We start from the raw sequence: 18,590 nt of genomic DNA, 5'->3' as shown, positions 1-18,590 counted from the left end.
AAGAAAGGCGGTGCGGCTACATTTTTCTTTTCGATCACAATCCGAACGGGCAACCGATCCCGCACCACGGGAACTCGGTGCCTTCGGAGCAACCCCGCCGCTCCTCACGTGCAGCCCGAGCTTCGGCTCGAGAAGGGGTGTGCCCGCATGGTCTACTCCACGCAGTCCTGTGCCAGCGGCCCCTCCGTCACGCGGGTGGTGGCGGCGACGTGCGCGGAAGGCTGGCCCCCCTTCTCGCGGCAACCTGGCGCCCCCGTGCCGGCCGCCGGCCCTCCTTCCCGGCAGAGGGGCGCCGTGCTCCACGGGCCCTTCGGGCACTTCCGCCGAACTCTCGGCCCCGTTCGTGTCCGGGGCGGGGCCGGCGCCCCGGGACGGGTGCGCGCAGAGCTGGCGGGTCCTTCCCAGTGCGCGCGCGCGCCGGCGCTGCTCACCCGGGCCGCCCCTCCCCCCACGCGCCGCCCCTCCCCCCGCTCCGCGAGCTCGCGTCCTCCGCGGCTGAGGCGGCAGAGATTGGAATCTGCTTGCCGGCCGTGCGGAGGAGGAGGAGGAGGAGGGCGGAGGGAGGGAGGGCGGTTCGAGCTCCCGCGCGAGACGAGGACCGCACGGCCGCGCGAGGGGCGACAGGGCCCGGGCCGCTGCGCGCCGAGGGCGGAGGCCGAGCCGGGCCCCGGCGCCCCGCGCCTGTCCGTGCCCGCCTGCGCCGAGCGCTGGAGGATGAGTTTCTCTGGATCCCGGTGAGTTGGCGGGTCGCGGAGTGCGGGTGCGCCGCGGGAGACTGGCGAAGTTTGGGGCGACGGTGGCCGCGCGGGGGAAGCCGCGACGCGCCTCGGCGGGGCCTGCGGGAGACCCCGGCCCCGCGGCCCTGCCCGCCCGCGCTCGCCTTTTGTTCGCATTCCCACCCCTCGGAAGACGCTTCTGGAGTCCTTAAATGGGAACGGAGCTCTGCTCCCGCTCCGGAGCTGCGCGCCTGAGTCTGGGGCTGGGTCTCGGGATTCTTGCCTGGGGTGGGGGGGGGGGGGGGAGGGAAGAGAGAGAAGGAAGCGTGTTCGGTGCGGGGATGGAGGCCGGACTAAGTGCTCGGCCCGCCCTCCAACTTGGCTGCGGGAGGGCGCCGGGTTTCTCCCTCTGTCCTTGCGAGTTGGTTCACCTGTTGTTCTGCGCGGCCTCCGCTGCCATGTCTGTTGTGATTCTGCACTTGGATTTCGGAAAACTTTGTGCCGGATTGCGTGGACATCCCCCACCCCTTCCAGACTCCTAGCGGAAAGATTTGGAAAAAAAAAAAAGAAAAGAAAAAAGGAAGAAAAAGAGAAACGCGTCAGGGGAGAAGAATAATATTCTGTGTGTTAGTGCCTGCCGGTTTGTTACGTGTAAGAGTCCGTCGTGGTGTCGTCGATCTTTTTCATCTGGTTAAAGGGCTGCCAGTTTTCTCTTTTAAACGGTTTACAAACTGTTCTGAGGACACGATACGCGCTCGTGTCACGTCATTTACTTCTTGAGATAACCCTGGTTATTGTATTCTATGTTGCTTTAGAGGAGGAAACCGAGACGCAGAGGTTAAATAACTTAGAAAAGTGAGCTGGAATTGCACGCAGGGACGTCGTATTCAAGAGTATGACCCCCTTACAAAAGCAAATTGTGTAAACTCAGGAGCGTCTTCCAGTTCTGCATGAAATTCTGTGTTGCCTGAGTCGTAAATGACTTGTGTGTTTGCTCGTGAGGGGGAATTAAAGTTGGGGATAAAGTAAAATGTAATTTAATGTTTATTATTCTCAGTTGAACAAAAGGGATGTCGAACCAAAATTAGCTTTTTACGGTCAAAACTAAAATATTAACAGTTCTGTAGGAATTCTTATGGAAGGCAGATTAAAACGTGGAATGCATTTTTCATTGAAGCGATACTTTTGCTTTATGTGCCCCTTCTAACAGTCTCAGTGGTGCCCTTTCGGGCCTTTTTTAACTGCCCTCAGGTCTCGCTACCCGTTAAGAGGGCAGCATCCGGTGGGTGCGCTTTGCTTTGGATGCCTTCTAGAGGATCCCAAACCACTTCACTAATGAACACCACCTATTGGAGCGTGAGCTCTGTAATCTTGTTGTTGTTATTGTTGGTTTTGTAATCAGAGTTTCACTACGTCGTTCAGGTTGGCCTCGAACTGGCAGTGTAGACAAGGCTGGAATTTTGGGGTTTTTAAAAGTACACGTGTACTTAGGATCCTTCAGTTTACAAAAACTTTTCTATAGTTTCGCTATTCTCTCACGCCGTGTTGTGTTTTTTTCCCAAATTGTTAACATTTTGACGTTTTTTTTTCTTATAAAAGTAATACCTGGTTGTTAAGGAAAAATTGCAAAATAGAGCAAAGTTGAAGTAAAATTAAAGTACAGTTACCCATAATCCTTTCTGGAGAGACTGCCAGGAGTAGACTTAGTTTTCCTCCCTGGACATTGGTGACCATCCATCGACTTAACTCCTTATTGACAGGATTTCATATTCAAGAAGGAACTGTATAGCCAAATGAGATGGAAACTGTTCTGGGACCCGAAGTGTCTGCTAGGGAGGAACTCAGACCAAGCTACATCCCCAGCTGGGCTGACATCCCACAGAAGTGTCCTTGTAGTTCCCTCCTCTGTGTGTTTCCTCAGAGGAGTATGTACTGAGGCTGGGGGGCAACCACACGGGCTTCCTATACTCGTGGAGCTTAAAGTCTAGTGGGGGAGACGTGTGGAAGGAAAAGTTCTATGTAATTAAGTGTAATTGTGATGATAATTCAAGTGTAGGGTATTATAAAAGCTTAAAGTGGAGACCTGACCTGGTGCTGGAGTTGCTGAGAGAATCTAGGAAGACCTCTCTAAAAATATTATTTTGCATCCTGACACAATTATGAAGGGAGAAAGAATTAGGTGAAAAGGGGGCCTCTGACGTGGTGGTTTTATTCTCTTTTTGCCTTCTTTCTACCTCTATTCTTCTCTTTTTTCCTAATTATTCTAAATGGTTTCCAGGTTTCACTTTTAACATCACTTTAAAAAAATGGTTCCTAGGAATTATTACGTTTATTCTGTGTATGCTGCCTTGGCACACCAGTGGAGGCCAGAGGGCACCTTGTGGGAGTGAGTCTTTGATTTCACCACATGTGTCCTGGGAGTTCAGGTCCTCCAGCTTGGATGGTGGCAAGCACCTTTACCTGATGAGCCTTCTGACTAGTTCTCCCATGAATTATTGTTCAGATTTTTCTGATTATTTCAAAAATTCTGATTTGCCTTCTGAGCTTGACGCCTTCTGGTTGCTTTATGTAAGAAACTATACCTGGTAGTCTAGTTCAGATGAGCTCTTCCTTAGTGGTTGGATTATGGTGCTACCTATCCTTGTTAATGCATCATGTCCTTCCTGAGTCTAGTCTGTAGCCAACATCTGTAGCTCCTTTCTTTCTTTCCTGATACCGTGACTCTTCTTTTTATTCCTGCCAACTCTAATACAAGTCTTAGTTTGTCCTGCTGTTGGGATTATAATGTTTAGAATGACTGGATAACTTTCCTTCTTGTTCTCTTTTCAGGAAAGAGCAGTTTGAATTGGGATTATTGCCCTTGAACGACTAGCATATATATAAAATCATTTATTTAGACCAAGATATTTTTTTCTGGAGAAGACTTTTCAATTTACTTAATAACTATTAGTTTGTGTAAAATTTCTATTTCTTGTGTGAATTTTAGAGTTTCATATTTTTTAAGATTTGTTTTTATTTTTAATTAGTCATATGCATGCATGTCTCTGGATGGGCTTGTATGTGCTTGTGAATGTGGGTGTACAGGAAGGTCAGAAGAGAGGGTGTTGGGTTCCTTGGATCTGCTGGAGTTTCAGGCAATTGTGAGCAACTCAGAGTCGATCCTGGGAAGCAAAACTTTGGCCCTTTGAAAGAACAGCAAGAGCTCTTACTTTCTGAGCCATCACTTTAGCCCTGGGTTTTGTATTTTATTTTTCCAGGAATTTATTTCTTGAGTTTTCTATAAACAGTTTGTTTTGAATACATTCATCCTCTAGACTCCCAGATTCATCCTTCACCTTCATCTCCCTATGCACCCAACTTTGCCTTTTCTTTTTTAAAATAATTTCTTTGTTGTTGTTTTTCGAGACAGAGTTTCTTTTGTATAGCTCTAGCAGTCTTAGAACTCGATCTGTAGACCAGGCTGTTCTTGAACTCAGATCTACCTGACTCTGTCTACCAAATGTTAGGATGTGTGCCACCACTGCCTAAAATTTTTTTTTTTTTTTAAAATAAACTCATCGTTCAATTTGTGTTGCTCAGCTACTCTTGAGTCAGGCCTGCCTTGAAGTATGGTCAGCCTACCAGGGACCATGCCATTGAATAAAATTGACTCCCCCTCTTAACAGCTATCCAATGTAGTAATTGGGATTGGGATTTCATGTCCACCCCTCACCCCCATGTTGGGATTTTGTCTGGTTTGTTTGAGTTTGTACAGGTCTTATGCATGCTGTCATAGCCTCTGTGAGTTTCTTTTTGCAAGTGCCCTGTTGTGTTCAGAAAAAACACCATTTCCTTGAAGTTGTTCACCACCTCAGTCTTCCCGGTCATCCCCTTTTACAAGATTCTTGAACCTTTCTTGGAGGGGTGTGATATGTTGGTTCCATTTAATGTTGAGCACTCCGGGTAGCACAAATTCTAGTTGGTCTTAATAATAAAAACCCAGAGTCAGATATATGGGTTAATGCTGAAGATCAGAGAAGCAGAGCAACCAGCCACTAGAGAGTTCTTTTACCTCTACCAGTGCTCAGACCAAAGGGGCAGTCCTGTCCCTCAGACTACATCTCCAGACTCCATCTATCTCCACCAAATCTCAGACTGCACTGAGCTTCTGTTTCCACCCGCCATATCACTCCTGTCTCCACCTCCCAAGTGCTGTGAGCACCTTTGTGTGAGCGTTCTCTTTTAAACAGATTCAATCTTGTGTAGCCCAGGGTGGCCTTGAATAGAGATCCCTCTGCCTCATTCTTCTTAGGCCTGGGATTAAAGGTCTGTGCCACCACTCCCTGGCCTCCAATGATTCAGCTCCAGTCTTTTACTCTCCTCTGCACATTCACCAATTGTGGGGCTCTGTGTTAATTCCCATCTATTGTAAGAAGCTTCTCTGATGAGGACTGAGAGAGGGACGGATCTGTGGGTAGAGCAATAAGTCATTAGTAGATATTTTAACACTAGGTCTATTTAGCAAAATATTGATAGTAAGTTCTCCACTAGGGTCCTCAGTTTCTTGGCCCTGTTAACAGTGGTAGGCATGGATTCCATGTCACGACGGAATAGAATGTTTATTTGGAGTTTATTTGGTTTTCATGGTGTTCCCCCTTCCTCTTTAATTTCTACTATATTTGTCTCCTGTTTAGTTCAGGGTTGGTGGAATCCCATGGAAAAGAAGACTGTCCACTGTATTTTATTTATTTGTTTTTGTTAAGGGACAGAGTCTTGTATTGTTCAGGCTGGACCCAAATTCCTGGGATAAATCTTCTTGCAAGTAGCTGGGAATTCAGCTGCCTGTCATCATACCCAGTTTATATTTAGTTTTTTAAAGTAAATTATAAGACAGGTGTGGTGGTGCATCCTTGAGCCCAGCATTTTCGAGATGGAGACAGGGGAATCTGAAGCTCAGGACCAGCCTGTTAAACCAAAAACAGGCTAGACACGGTGGCGCACACCTTTAATCCCAGGTCTTGAGAGGCAGGCAGGTTTCAAAAATTTGAGGCCAACCTGGTTTACAGAGTAAGTTCCGGAACAGCCAAAGATACACAGAGAAACCCTCTCTTGAAAAACAAACATAAAACAAGTAAACATAAAAATGTCTTTGAATTTTTAAATTAAATTATTATTTTAATGTGTGCCAATCTTTTCACCCAGTATTTTATTTTTATTTTTTTCACGGCAGGGTTCTTTTTATACCTCAGGCTGGCCTTGAACTCACAGAGATATGCCTGCTTCTGCCTGTGGAGTGCTGGAATTAAAGACACATGCCACCAGAGTTCCAAGGTTCTTAAAAAAATAAAGTTGGGAGCCAGGCCGTGGTGGTGTACTCCTTTAATCCCAGCACTTGGAAGGCAGAGGCAGAAAGATTGCTGTGAGTTCCAGGACAGCTAGGGCTACACATTGAAACCCTGTCTTGGAAATGTTAAGGTAAATGAACAAATAAAGTTGAGTCTGTCTTTGAAATCACAGCACTCTGGAGGATCAGGTAGAAGAATTAAGAATTCGAGGTCAACTCCCCCCCCCCCCCCCCCAACAATGTGCCAAGAGATCTTAGAGATTTTTTTTTGTTGTTGTTGTTTTGTTTTTTTGGTTTTTTGAGACAGGGTTCCTCTGGTTTTGGAACCTGTCCTGGAACTAGCTCTTGTAGACCAGGCTGGTCTCTAACTCACAGAGATCCGCCTGCCTCTGCCTCCCAAGTGCTGGGATTAAAGGCGTGCGCCACCACCGCCCGGCGAGATTTTTTTTTTTTTTTTTTTAAGAGCATTAGTTAAGGGGTTTAAGGAAATTGATAGGCAGTGGAATTCATCTCAGTTTGGGCTTAGTGAATCCCTAAATCAGGTTCATCTGGACAGTTAAATATAGAACTAATGAATAGAAATTGAATACACATTGAAATTCTTTTTGAGTGTTTCACTTTTCCTCTTGTTATGGACTTCATTGCTCTTCTTTTTATACTGTTCATGAACCTTGTTTTCGTACCGTATAGATTCACAGTGCTAGTCTAAGTAGTGGTGCTTGACTCATCTGGCTGTAATATGATTCCAGAGGGCTGAGGTTTGCCAGGAGTAGGGAGAAGACATCAGCTTTGCCCTTTGGGAGAATAATTATTCACTGAAGAATCAGTTTGAAGAAAGACCTGAAGACCCTGGAACTTGCAAGTTTGTTTTAATGAGCTGGGCTGTAGAGGAGAGGAGGACAGTGGAAGGAAATTATGGCAAGACTTGGTTAACTAGGTACAGATGAGAAAGGGCAGGATTTGCTTCAGACTGACTCCCAAGTTCTAGCTGGGGAAGCAGAGTGATTTGAATTGATGACTGAGATGAAAAAAATGTGGAGGAAGGGCGGGTCTGTGGTGAAAAATAGTGTAATTTTTGCATTGATTGATTGTGTGCCTCTGTGGGCATACATGTGCCATCACCCCAGTTCTCTACCATGTGGGTTCTGGGCATTGAACTCCATTGGGCAGACTTAGTGGCAAGTGTATTTACCCACTGGGCCACCTCTCTGGCCCCAAGAGGTGTATTTTTTATTTTTATCTAAGGAGTTTAAAAACAATCAAATAGGTTTCTGGGGCCCAGGCTGCAGCTGAGTGGTAGAGTGCTTATTTGTGTAGGTATTAAGTCTTGTGTTCAATCTCTAGCATCAAATTCTTTTTAAAGATGTTTTTGACAACTGTATATATGGTCCTGGAATTTTACAAAGGTTTGGGTTGGAGGAAGACAATCTGGAGTGATTATCATGTAGATTGTGTGTGTGTGTTTGTGTTTGTGCTTTTGTTTTTCAAGGGAGGGTTTCTCTGTGTAGCTTTGGAGTCTGTCCTGGAACTCGCACTGTAGACCAGGCTGTCCCCGAAGTTACAGAGTTTCACTTGCCCTGCCTCTCATGTTCTGGGATTAAAGGCGTGAGCCACCACCGCTCGGCTTAGATTGTATGTTTTTTTTTTTTTTTTAATTTTTTTATTTTAGTTTTTCAAGACAGGGTTTCTCTGTAGCTTTGGAGCCTGTCCTGTCACTAGCTCTTGTAGACCAGGCTGGCCTAAAACTCACAGAGATCCGCCTGCCTCTGCCTCCCGAGTGCTGGGATTAAAGGCGTGCGCCACCACTGCCCAGCTAGATTGTATGTTTTAACAGAAGGATTGATTGGGTGGTTCTCAAAAGTAACTTGCTTATAGTTTGACAAGCCCAATATATATTAACTTTAAGAGAAGAAAGACCCTACCATATTAAGACAAATGAACAGCTAGAAAAAAGTGACTGGATCTAGTGGTGGTATTAGAGTGATATCTCTGCTCCTCACATTTTGGGGTTCACTTTTTGGCCAAGGCATTTATCTGGCAGAGGAGGGCCTCTGGTAACTAATCCAGGCCAACCTAGACCTGACTGTTGTGGATTCAGAGCAGTGGAAGGAAACCTTTTCTAGTTGTATAAATCTGTCTCTTGCAGAGATGCTTATGCATGTATGTGAAGGATGGAGTGTCCTTGGTGTCTGGGCCTTCCTTACATACCTGCTTGAGCACTGAGCTTTTAAACACCACCATAGTGGCTTTTCTAGAACCATGTTGGGTGGGCAAGTGATAGTTTTTACCAAATAAAAGATGACGCTAGATAGATAAGACTACATCCACTTTGGTTCTTATTCTTAGCCTTCTAAAGGTCATTTTTTTTTTTTTTTTAGAATCTGAAGAAAAAATAATTTTGGAGCAATTTTATGGCTATTCTATGGGCTTCTTCCCAACGTCTCCTGGTATATTCATCAAAGATTCTAAGTAGTAACAACTTAAGGCCTAAGTAGAGAGAGAAGACTGACATTAAGCAGTCGTTTAACTGTAGTTAGGTTAAGATATTACTCGGGAGGTTTAGAGATCTTACAACAGAGTGTGACAAGGAACCTTGCTGTTTAGAACAAGGCACGTAGAGAAGAGGGAAGATGTTTGTTTTAAAAGCAAATGTTTTTGTTGGCTTTTTTTTTAAATTATGAGAGCAGTATATCCAGTATGGATAATTTAGTAACTATGAAAAACGGTCCAAAACGCAGAAAGAGTGATGACTGGGCTTCAAGGTTGATGGTGAATGTCTAGTGCTGTCTACTGCAGAGCAGCTGTGCAGTCTTGGATATCACACAGAACTACTGGGATCTGTGGCTTCCTGGTCTCGAAAGTGAAAGAGAACATGTGACCTTTCAGGTCTTTTTCCTACTGCAGAGAAAGAAAAGAGGACTCATCTTGAGGGGAACCTCTGTTCTGTGCCAGGTATCCATGGCCTGGAGGGAGAGAACCTCCTACAAGTTGTTCCCTTACCTCCACAGGTGTGCATTGTCCTCTCAAATAAATAAAGGTAGTTAAAAAAAAAATTAAAGGAAGAAAAATCCATGACTTCAGCGCAGAGCAGTTAGCTGCTGATATCACAGGTCATATTGTGCTTTGGGTCCTGATGGCTGGATTCCTGACTTCTGCCAGAAAAGCTCCTTTTAGCCTTGGCAGTGTTTGCAAGACAGGGGAATGGAATGGTGCCAGGTAGTGATGGCTGCGTCCTCAGTGGCTGAGTCGTCAGTGCACACCTTTAGTCCTAGTACTGGGGCGGCCGAAGCAGGCGGATATCTGAGTTTGAGGCCATAGTGGTCTACAGAACAAGCTCCCAGCAGCCAGGGCTACACAGAAAAAGAGAAAAGAAAGAGTACTTCTACTACTCACCATTTGTGTTTGCTAAAAAAAAAAATTTTTTTTGCGGGGGGGATGTGTGTATTTCTTATTAGCTTACAATATAAAATCTGAATCATCTGAGACTACCTTTCTCTGGCCCAGTCTGCATTTCCTGTGGTGTTCACTTCCTGCTTACTACCTTGGTAGTCTACGCTGCCTACAATACACCTTCTTGGATTTGCATTCTAAGTCTTCGGATCTGTATTGATCACTGCAGTACTCCTATTGCATGTGGCTGTTAGGCCTTTAAAATGTGGCTAGTCTGAATTATGTCGTGGTTTGTAAATTAAGTTACACACCAGCCATTGTAATAGTGCAAAAATGTGAAATACCTTGTGCTTTCAAACTGTTGATTGCATATTGAAATGCTACTTTGAATACATTGGGTTAAAGAGATTATTATTTTGTGGATTTTTCTTGTTTTATTTTTGGCAGTCTCCCTTTGTTGCTCACAGTAGCCTTGAACTCTGAACTCACAGTTGTCTCAGCTTTCTGAATTCCGGGATAACAGGTGTATGCTTATTGCACCTGACTTTTTTCTTTAACCCCTCCTTTTTTTTCCTGTTAGTAGAAGATACACATCTGTGTCTAAAATTAGGTAGGGTGATATGAGATTATTCTATAATCTTCACCTCCCATCACCATTGATGAATGCATAGGAATTAGTGTACTTTCTTTTCCATTGTCTTTGTTTCTTCCATTCTTTTCCTCCCCTATCCAAAAATAGGCCATTTAAAAACAACAACAACTTTGTTTTCATTGGCTATATATGGGCAGAATTTTATGTCAGTGTGTTTTGATTTTCATTCTTTTAAAATAATTGGTATTCCATTTTATGGATACAGTTGCATTTTATTTGCTTTTGAGATAGGGCCTTACTATATAACAGTGGCTGGCCTTTACTGACCTTGAACAAGTGGGGTCGTCCAGTCTCAGTGTCCTGGGTGATATGATTGCATGCATGTGTTCACTATTACCAGTCCCCTATTGATTAATGCTAAGATTGTTTTTCCAGTTTTATTCTCTTGTGTTATAAATAGTTCTATCTCATTCTGTGAAACTATTTTGTAGATTAAATTCTTAAAGAATGTGTCTACTCGAAGAGAAGGTGCACAAACTTCACGGAGAGTAACTGTTTGCTGTGGCAGATCTTCACAGCTTCAATCCCCACTAACAGTGTTTGTGTGTCTTCTTCCCCATTACAATTATCTGTCTATTTTCACTTTGCTCATCTGCTAAAGAAGTTACTCCTGCTACAAAGTTTCTTCGTTGCTCTGATAATTAGCTTATGCTCTGAATTTGTCATAAGCTTTTGGTGTATGATTTTTGTCCTACAGTATTTTGTATTGCTGAGAGTGCAAATGAAATACCTTGTACAATGAAAGTTCACATATTTGTATCTATTAATGGCAACAGGGTCCAAAGTATGTTTCTGTGTCATAAAATTATTTTGACCTAAAGGCATTTGCAGATAGAATTTTGTCCCAAATTCCTTACTTGCCTAAAATAGAGCTTTCCAAAAGAACTCACTTGTCATAAGGTCTTAAAGCTCCTATGGGGACTCGAGTTTTCACAAAGTTCTTCCTTTTGGGATTTTGAAACCAGGGAAGATTGAGTCTTAGTAGAGAGAGTTTGTCACCACACATAATAGACTCTGCTACAAAACTATTAACTCTGTCTCAGAATCACCACTTACGGTTCCTAAAAGTTACTTGTTTTTATGCTCTGTCACTTGGGCTTTCTTGGTAAGATACAGTGTTCCAAATTCTTAGGATGGTGTGTGTGTGTGTGTGTGTGTGAGAGAGAGAGAGAGAGAGAGAGAGAGAGAGAGAGAGAGAGAAAGAGAGAGAGAGAGAGAGAGAGAGAGAATGAGTTTAATTCTTAGGTTTAGTTGTTGAACCTAAAGAAAGTAAAGGAAATTTTTTTCCTGTTCAGTAATGGCTAGATTCACCCCTACCCCAGCATCCAGATAAAGATAAACAAAGTGAAGTGTCTCTAAAAAATACTTTAAAATAGTATTATTTAAAAATATGTAAAATTTGTTCATAGTTTTCAGCTAAAAAAAGAAAAAATATGTAAAAATACTTTAAGCTTGTGTAAAGTTGCTTTAAACTGAATTTTCTAAAATCTGTTGTTCTCCAAAACTAAAGATTTACTGAGTAAGGTTGAATGTACTATTAGATGTACTTCTCTACATACTTCTACCCCTTTGTATATTCCTGCAGCTGTAATGCTATTCTTAAATTTTTAATTTACATTTTTATGTGCTTTAGTGTTATGCCCACATGTATTTGTGTGTGAATGTGCCAGCTCCCCTGGAATTAGGTTTACAGATAGTTATGAGCTGTTGTGTGGGTGCTGGGAATTGGGCCCAAGTTCTCTGAAAGAGCGGCAGTGCTCTTAATTGCTGAATCGTCTTTCCAGCCCTCATGTAATGCTAGTTTTAAAAATGGAGTGGCATCATGACTTGACTCTGAGTCTTTGTTCTTAAAATTATTTTCATAGCATCTTTATCAGTTTGCATAAAAGAGTAAATGGTTTGTCCAGGTTCTTTGGTTGTAACATTGAGAAGGAATGACAGAGTCATTGATTTAGGTTAAATTTCTTTGAGATTTTCTTTTGGTGTGTTTGTCTGAATGTATGTCTGTGTCGTGTGTGTGTACTACTCACAGAGGTCAGAAGAGGGCATCATCATGCCTTGGGACTGGAGTTACTGACCTTTGTGGCCTGCTTGCCATGTGGGTGCTGGGAATTGACTTCTAATCCCCTGAAGAACAGTTAATGCTCTTAACTACTGAAGCATCTCTAGCCACCATCACCTACCCTTTTTTAAGCCTGGAATTTGGTATGTGGACCAGGCTGGTCTTGAACTCAGAGATCTGCATGCCTCTGCCCCCTGAGTACTGGCATTAAAGTTACCACACTTCTTGTACCATGTGGGTCCCAGGGACAGTACTCCAGTTGCCAGGCCTTCACAGTTCGTGCCTTTACTCATGAACTGTCTTGCTGACTTCTAAGTTTAATTTTTACACAAAGAAGTTACTAATTTCTTTTCTTTTGGAATTAGGGTCTTGCTATGTACTTCAAGCTGTCCTCAAAATGAAAATTTAGCCCAGTATAGTCTCAGTCAGTCCTCAGCCTCCTGAGTGCTAGTATTACAAGCACGTATTACTACCCTTGCTTATTTATTTATTGACAATAAATAAATTGTGTAGCTTTGGCTGGCCTGAAATTCACAGAGATCTGTTTGCCTCTGCCTCCTGAGTGCTGGAATTAAAGGATTGTACCACCATACCCTATCCTGGCTGATTTCTTTAATACTAGTACTTGGGAGGCAGAGGCAGGTGGATCTCTGAGTTCAAGGCCAGACTGGTCTACAGATCAGAGTTCCAGTACAGTCAGAAATGGCTAAACAAAGAAACTCTGTCTCCAAAAAATAAATAAGTAAATAAAAATCTGCCATGTGTGATAGTTCACACTTTTAATCCCAGCACTTGGGAGGCAGAGGCAGGTAGACTACAAAGTGACCAGCCTGGTCTACAAAGTGAGTTCCAAGACAGCCAAGGTAATATAGAGAAAACCTGCCTCAAAACTACCAAAACAAAACAAAAAAATACCAAAAACAAAATAAAAATAGAAATCAACCAATTTTGATAATGGTTACAGAGACTTTTCTTTAATCTGGATACCCAGACACTAAAATTTAAAAAAGACTTGGTTTATTTATATGTTTAGTTATTATTTTATGGGCATTGGTGTTTTGCATGCTTATATGTCTGTGTACCATGTGTATGCCTGGTGACCATAGAGTCCAGAAAAAAAATGTCAGATCTCCTGGAACTGGAGTTACCGACAATTGTGACATGCTTTATGGATGTTGAGGATTGAACCCAGGTCCTTTGGAAAAGCAGCCAGTGTAATGTCTCACCCCCCTATGTTAAGTCATTTATGTTTATTGTGCTGTGTACTGTATACTCTGTTTACCATATTTAATGCTTTCAGCCCAAAAGTTAAAACTCTTTTGGGCCGGGCGGTGGTGGCGCACGCCTTTAATCCCAGCACTCGGGAGGCAGATGCAGGCGGATCTCTGTGAGTTCTAGGCCAGCCTGGTCTACAAGAGCTAGTGACAGGACAGGAACCAAAAAGCTACGGAGAAACCCTGTCTCGAAAAACCAAAAAAAAAAAAACCAAAAAAACAAAAACTCTTTTGGTTTCTGAGACAGCGATTCTCTGCGCAGTCCTGGCTGTCCTGGAACTCACTCCATAGACCAGGCTGGCCTTAAACTCACAGAGATCTGCCTGCCTCTGCCTCCCAAGTGCTGGGATTAAAACCGAGTGCTGGGATTAAGCGTACACCACCACCACCTGGCTGAGTTAAAACCTTATTTTTTTGTTTTTGTTTTGTTTTGTTTTTCGAGACAGGGTTTCTCTATGGCTTTGGAGTCTGTCGTGGAACTAGCTTCCTTGGAGTTGTCCACTTCCTCTGATTCGTAAATCATTCTGCATCCTCTTCTGCATAGATTCCTGAGCCTTGAGAGGAGGGATGTAGTACAGAGCCATTTAATCGCAGCATTTGAGAGGCAGAGGCCGGCAAATCTCTTGTGAGCTTGAGGTCAGCCTGTTCTACAAAGTGAGTTAGTTTCAGGACAGCCAGGGTGGTTACACAGAGAAACTCTGTTTATGACCCCTCCCTCCCAAAGTAGTTGGCTACTCCTGTAATGTTTGTGTTGCTATTGCACTAGTCTGTGTGTTTGGAGGCAGATTGATATTGTGGGATTTGCATCTGGTGAGACTGATGAGTACTTTTCTCCTGTAGTAGCATGTGGGTGAGCACTGTGAACACTAGTCAGGGAGAGTGAAACTTCCACTTGAGCACTAGCTGTTTCTCCATGTTTGATGACATGAGTGTGTGGTGCTGTCAGCAACAGGGTCTTCCTGCCAAGTTGTGGAGAGTAACTAATAGCATTGGCAAGAGCCTATAAAGTGTGTGTGAGGAGATTCATGGCACCCTGTTAGCCAACAGCTCAAAAAGATGTAACCCATTCCTCTTGATCCTGGGAGTTCTATTTGGTAGCATATGATGTCTAGTTGGGGTATTAACTCTCCCATTATATGATAAGAAACTCCATTTAAATACAATTTATATAGCTGTATATATGTATTTGAGGAAGCCCCTACAGGTTTCCATGAAAAAGTTAAATTTAAAAAGCAAGTGATTAAGCCAAGCAGTGGTGGCCCATGTCTTTAATCCCAGCACTTGGGAGGCAGGCTATCTTCACTTGCTGAAAGAGAAGGCGGGAGGATCGTGAGTTTGAGGCTAGCCTGGTCTACAGAACTGAAAAAATTGAAAAGTTAAAATTTCTTAAGTAATATTACTAAAAAATAACATCTATAAATACCAGTATTGAAACTTTAAATTGAAATTATTGCCTAATGTTGCTACCCTAATTTAAGATTTTGAGTAAGCTTCTCTTGGTGCTTGAAACTAAAATGTAAGAAACTTCAAAGTAAAGAATAGTATCTAAATACAAAGTTTTGAAGATATGACTGCGAGTTATATATTCAGTTACGTCCTTCCCTACATTTTTTTTTTCCCTTCAAGAGAAGGTTTCTCTGTGTAACTGCCTGGCTGTCCTGGAATTCGGAGTGTACCAGGTCGGCCTCTGCCTTTCAGTGATGGGATTAAAGGCGTGAGCCACCACCCCCAGCAAAATGTGTAGCCCAGGTCTTCCGCGATCTCACAATCCTCCTGCCTTTCATCCTTCAACACTACTGACCCGGCCTTTCTACATTCTTGTTATTTGTCAGTTTTGTAGCTTTTAACTTTTTAAAACATGTTAAAGTGTTTCAAATCTGACTTATTATTTTATTTTTTTGCAATGATGGATTAAAGTAGAATGAAATGTGGGGAGGTAGAACCTAAACTAAGGGAGTTAAAAACTAGGTGTTGGTGAACATCCAGACCCTCTAGCTTGAACAGACTCCCAACAGGTACTGGACAGCTGTGCATTCTTTATTCATGGGTTCTGCTACATAAAGAGCAAGGCTCATGTTTTTAAAAGAAAAATATGTCTGAAATATAATATTTCATATCAGTAACTATAATTTAATTCTTTTAAATGTACATTTAATTCATCTTTAAGTTTGCTTTCATTTCTTAGGAGTCATGCAGATTTTTTTCTAAAAATAACAATACTTTTAGGGGATTAAATTTAGATTTCCTGCTTATATCATCAGTGCCCAAATCAATATTTTATGAAATTATACATCAGGAGCTCTTCAGTGGTACTGACATGTGATGCTCTTGTATACTGTTTTCCCCCTTCTTTAGGATTCCAGGATGATATTGGACCTTGGGCCAAGACTAGGTTATGGGACGGCATGGAAAAACTTTAGATAACTAGTAGCTGGGAAGAGGTAGACAAGGTTGTCGGGCACACACTTTTCAAGGGCAGTTTTTTTTTTTAAATAAGACTTCAAAAATAATGAATGACTTTTATATTACATAAGTTTTAGGAAAAATTAAAAAGTAAAGGAGAAGCTAGTCATAATTAGACTAACAAAATCAGATGAAGACAGCTGAGAGAACTCGTGATCAAGCAATCAAAAAGTATACATAATAAATAAATAAATCTTTAAAAAAAACAGGTGTGTTAAATTGTAGAATAAAAGTAGCTCAAGGATTGCAAGGTAATTTTACACTCAGAAATCTGTGATATCATTTACACTATAAAATAAGGAAGACCAATTTATTTTAAGGACAAAAATAGTTATGAGTATTAGCTCCTACTGAGTGCATCTTTAATGCCATTGTTACTAATAGAGGCTTTAGCTATTGCAATATTAGAACCTAAGACAAAAAGCATAAGATTGGGGAGATTGCTTAGTAGCACTTAATGATTTATTCCCTGCATGTCAGACACACAGCATGTCAGGAGTTCACAGGAGACCTGGAACCCTTTGCTGCAGAGGGATCTGATGCCTCTGGCCTCCGTGGGTACTGACAGGGATGCATACACATAATTTAAAAATAAATCTCTGTTTTTAAAATGTGTATGTCTGTTTTCATTTGAGGAGACTGTCAAGGGTATATAGATAGAATTTATCAGTGTGCTTTGCCAGACATACAGTCTATGTAAAAGTCAAGATGGTCAGCTGAGAAACTAATTAGATGAGTAGTCTATGAATCTGGTGAATAAGAGGTTTCTTATAGACCAGCAATCGCCAATTTGAGACGTTAAACAGTTGCTATATTTGCTATGTGTGTCTGCTGATCTTTGGCCTACTGGGCAGTTTTCCATCACAGACATGTTTTGAATGGTGAGAGAGCTCTGAAAGATAAAAGTTCCAGTGTCCTGCTTACTTCTACAGAGAAAGTCCTTTGTTTTGAAGAGTTGGTAGCAGGCAGAAGTCTGGCTGCTTTCTGAGTGCACCTAGAGAGCCCAAACTACCATCTGGTGTACTCTGTTATAAAAATAAACTTTAAAGAAGTTTATAGTCAGAGGGCGTGTATCCCTGAGTTGTCTGGGATCTGGAGGCTGTAGATCCTGCTGTCTTGCTAGAAGAATACCGAAAAATACACTGAGAGAAATGGAAGGGGTTCCTCTAAAACTAACTTTTTCAAACATTGTAACCATAGGGCTAGAGAGTTAAGTGCTGCTCTTTGAGAAAACTGAAAATTTCCCCAGCACCCAGATCAGGTGGTTTAAAACTGCTTTTACTCTCGCCGCAGGGGATCCGATGCCACTTTCTTGCCTCCAGTGCTATCTGCCTGCACACATGATGCACACATTACTTACATATCAATTACAAAAAAAAGTAATCCTGGCCATGGTGGCGTTTGCTTTTAATCTTAGCGCTTAGGAGGCAGAGGCAGGCCAATCTCTGAGTTCAAGACTACTCTGGTCTACCTACCAACCTACTCCAGGACTGCCAGGGCTGCACAGAGAAACCTTAGTTTGAAAATACAAAAAACAAAAATAAATCATAAAAACAAATTTCTTAAAATGTAGCATATACTTAATAGTTAACACCGAATTCTGTCAGTATATAAAAAGTGAACTTTCTCCTAGGCTCATTACTTTCCCTTTTTCTCAGTTTACTTCTCATTGGTAATTACTGTTACTATTATAGGTATTTGTGCTGGCTAGTCTTATGTCAACTTGACATAAACTAGAGTCATCTGAGAGGAGAGAACTCCAGTTGAGAAAATGCCTTCATAAAATTGGGCTGTAGGCAAGCCTGTAGAGTATTTTCTTAATTAGTGATTGACAGAGGTGAGGAGGGTGGGGAGATGGAGGGTGAAGGGGTTGCCCATTGTGGTTGGGGATACCCCTGGGCTGGTAGACCTGGGTTCATAAGAAAGCAGTCTGAATAATCCATGAGGAACAAGCTAGTAAGCAGGACTCCTCCATGGCCTCTGCATCAGCTCCTGCATCCAGGTTCCTGCTCTGTTTGATTAGTTCCTGCCCTTATTTCCTTTGATAATGAACTGTCATATGAAAGAATAAGTGAAATAAGCCCCTTTCTCCCCAAGTTTTTTGATCATGGTGTTTTATCTTAGCAATAGAAACCCTAACTAAGAATCCTAAATTTTTCTCCCCACTAATGCAAATACATATCTATTTTTTGGCATTTTATATGAATGGTATTGTGTATTTTGTGTTGTTGCTTGGGATGTTTTTTTTTTCTTCTGTTTGACAGTCTATCTCATTCTCTTTCTTTTTCTCTTTTGATAGTTTTGCTATGTAGTCTCTTCTGGCTTGAGCATGCTGTGATCTATAGTGCTGAGATTACCATCATAGGCCTGTGTCACCATGCCCACCTCCCTTGTTTGTTTAACCCCACTCTGAGTGTTATTCCCTTACAGCTCATAGATTCCCTTTGACAGCTCCATTGTTTCCACCATTCCAACTCAGTGTTCTAGGAAGCCTTGCACTGTTTGAAGCTCCTCCACTCCACTTCCCAGACTACTATTTCCATATGGTTAAGATAAAATATATAATATTATAAAGACAATCAGCCATATTACTTTAAGAGTTGTTTAATAACATAGCTCTTAGAGTAATGACTTTTTTTTTTTAGATAGAATGATATGTTTTGGGGGCCCTGCATGTGTGGGTACATGTTTATTATATGCACCTGTGTGA

The 18,590-nt window shown here is 42.2% G+C and overlaps 1 protein-coding gene across 4 annotated transcripts in view; it reads left to right on the top strand.

Annotated features, from left to right (window-relative positions):
• The first annotated feature begins 561 nt into the window (after window positions 1-561).
• The window catches only part of Bmpr1a (bone morphogenetic protein receptor type 1A), a 113,589-nt gene continuing 95,560 nt past the window's right edge, over window positions 562-18,590 (top strand). For 2 of the 4 annotated variants that reach the window (XM_041662474.1, XM_041662475.1), the window contains exon 1: window positions 562-734. The gene's annotated coding sequence lies outside the window, so the exon portion shown is untranslated. Of the gene's footprint in view, window positions 735-1,044; window positions 1,368-18,590 lie in introns of those variants that run through there. The other 2 variants (XM_041662472.1, XM_041662473.1) reach the window with 1 other exon arrangement.

This window comes from Microtus oregoni, unplaced genomic scaffold (genome assembly GCF_018167655.1).
Source record: "Microtus oregoni isolate MIOR12 unplaced genomic scaffold, Mior012 000013F_ref0000133, whole genome shotgun sequence".
Taxonomy (NCBI): Eukaryota; Metazoa; Chordata; class Mammalia; order Rodentia; family Cricetidae; genus Microtus; species Microtus oregoni.
The sequence above is the reverse complement of the archived record's forward strand: the minus strand, read 5'-3'. Positions and strand labels throughout refer to the sequence as shown.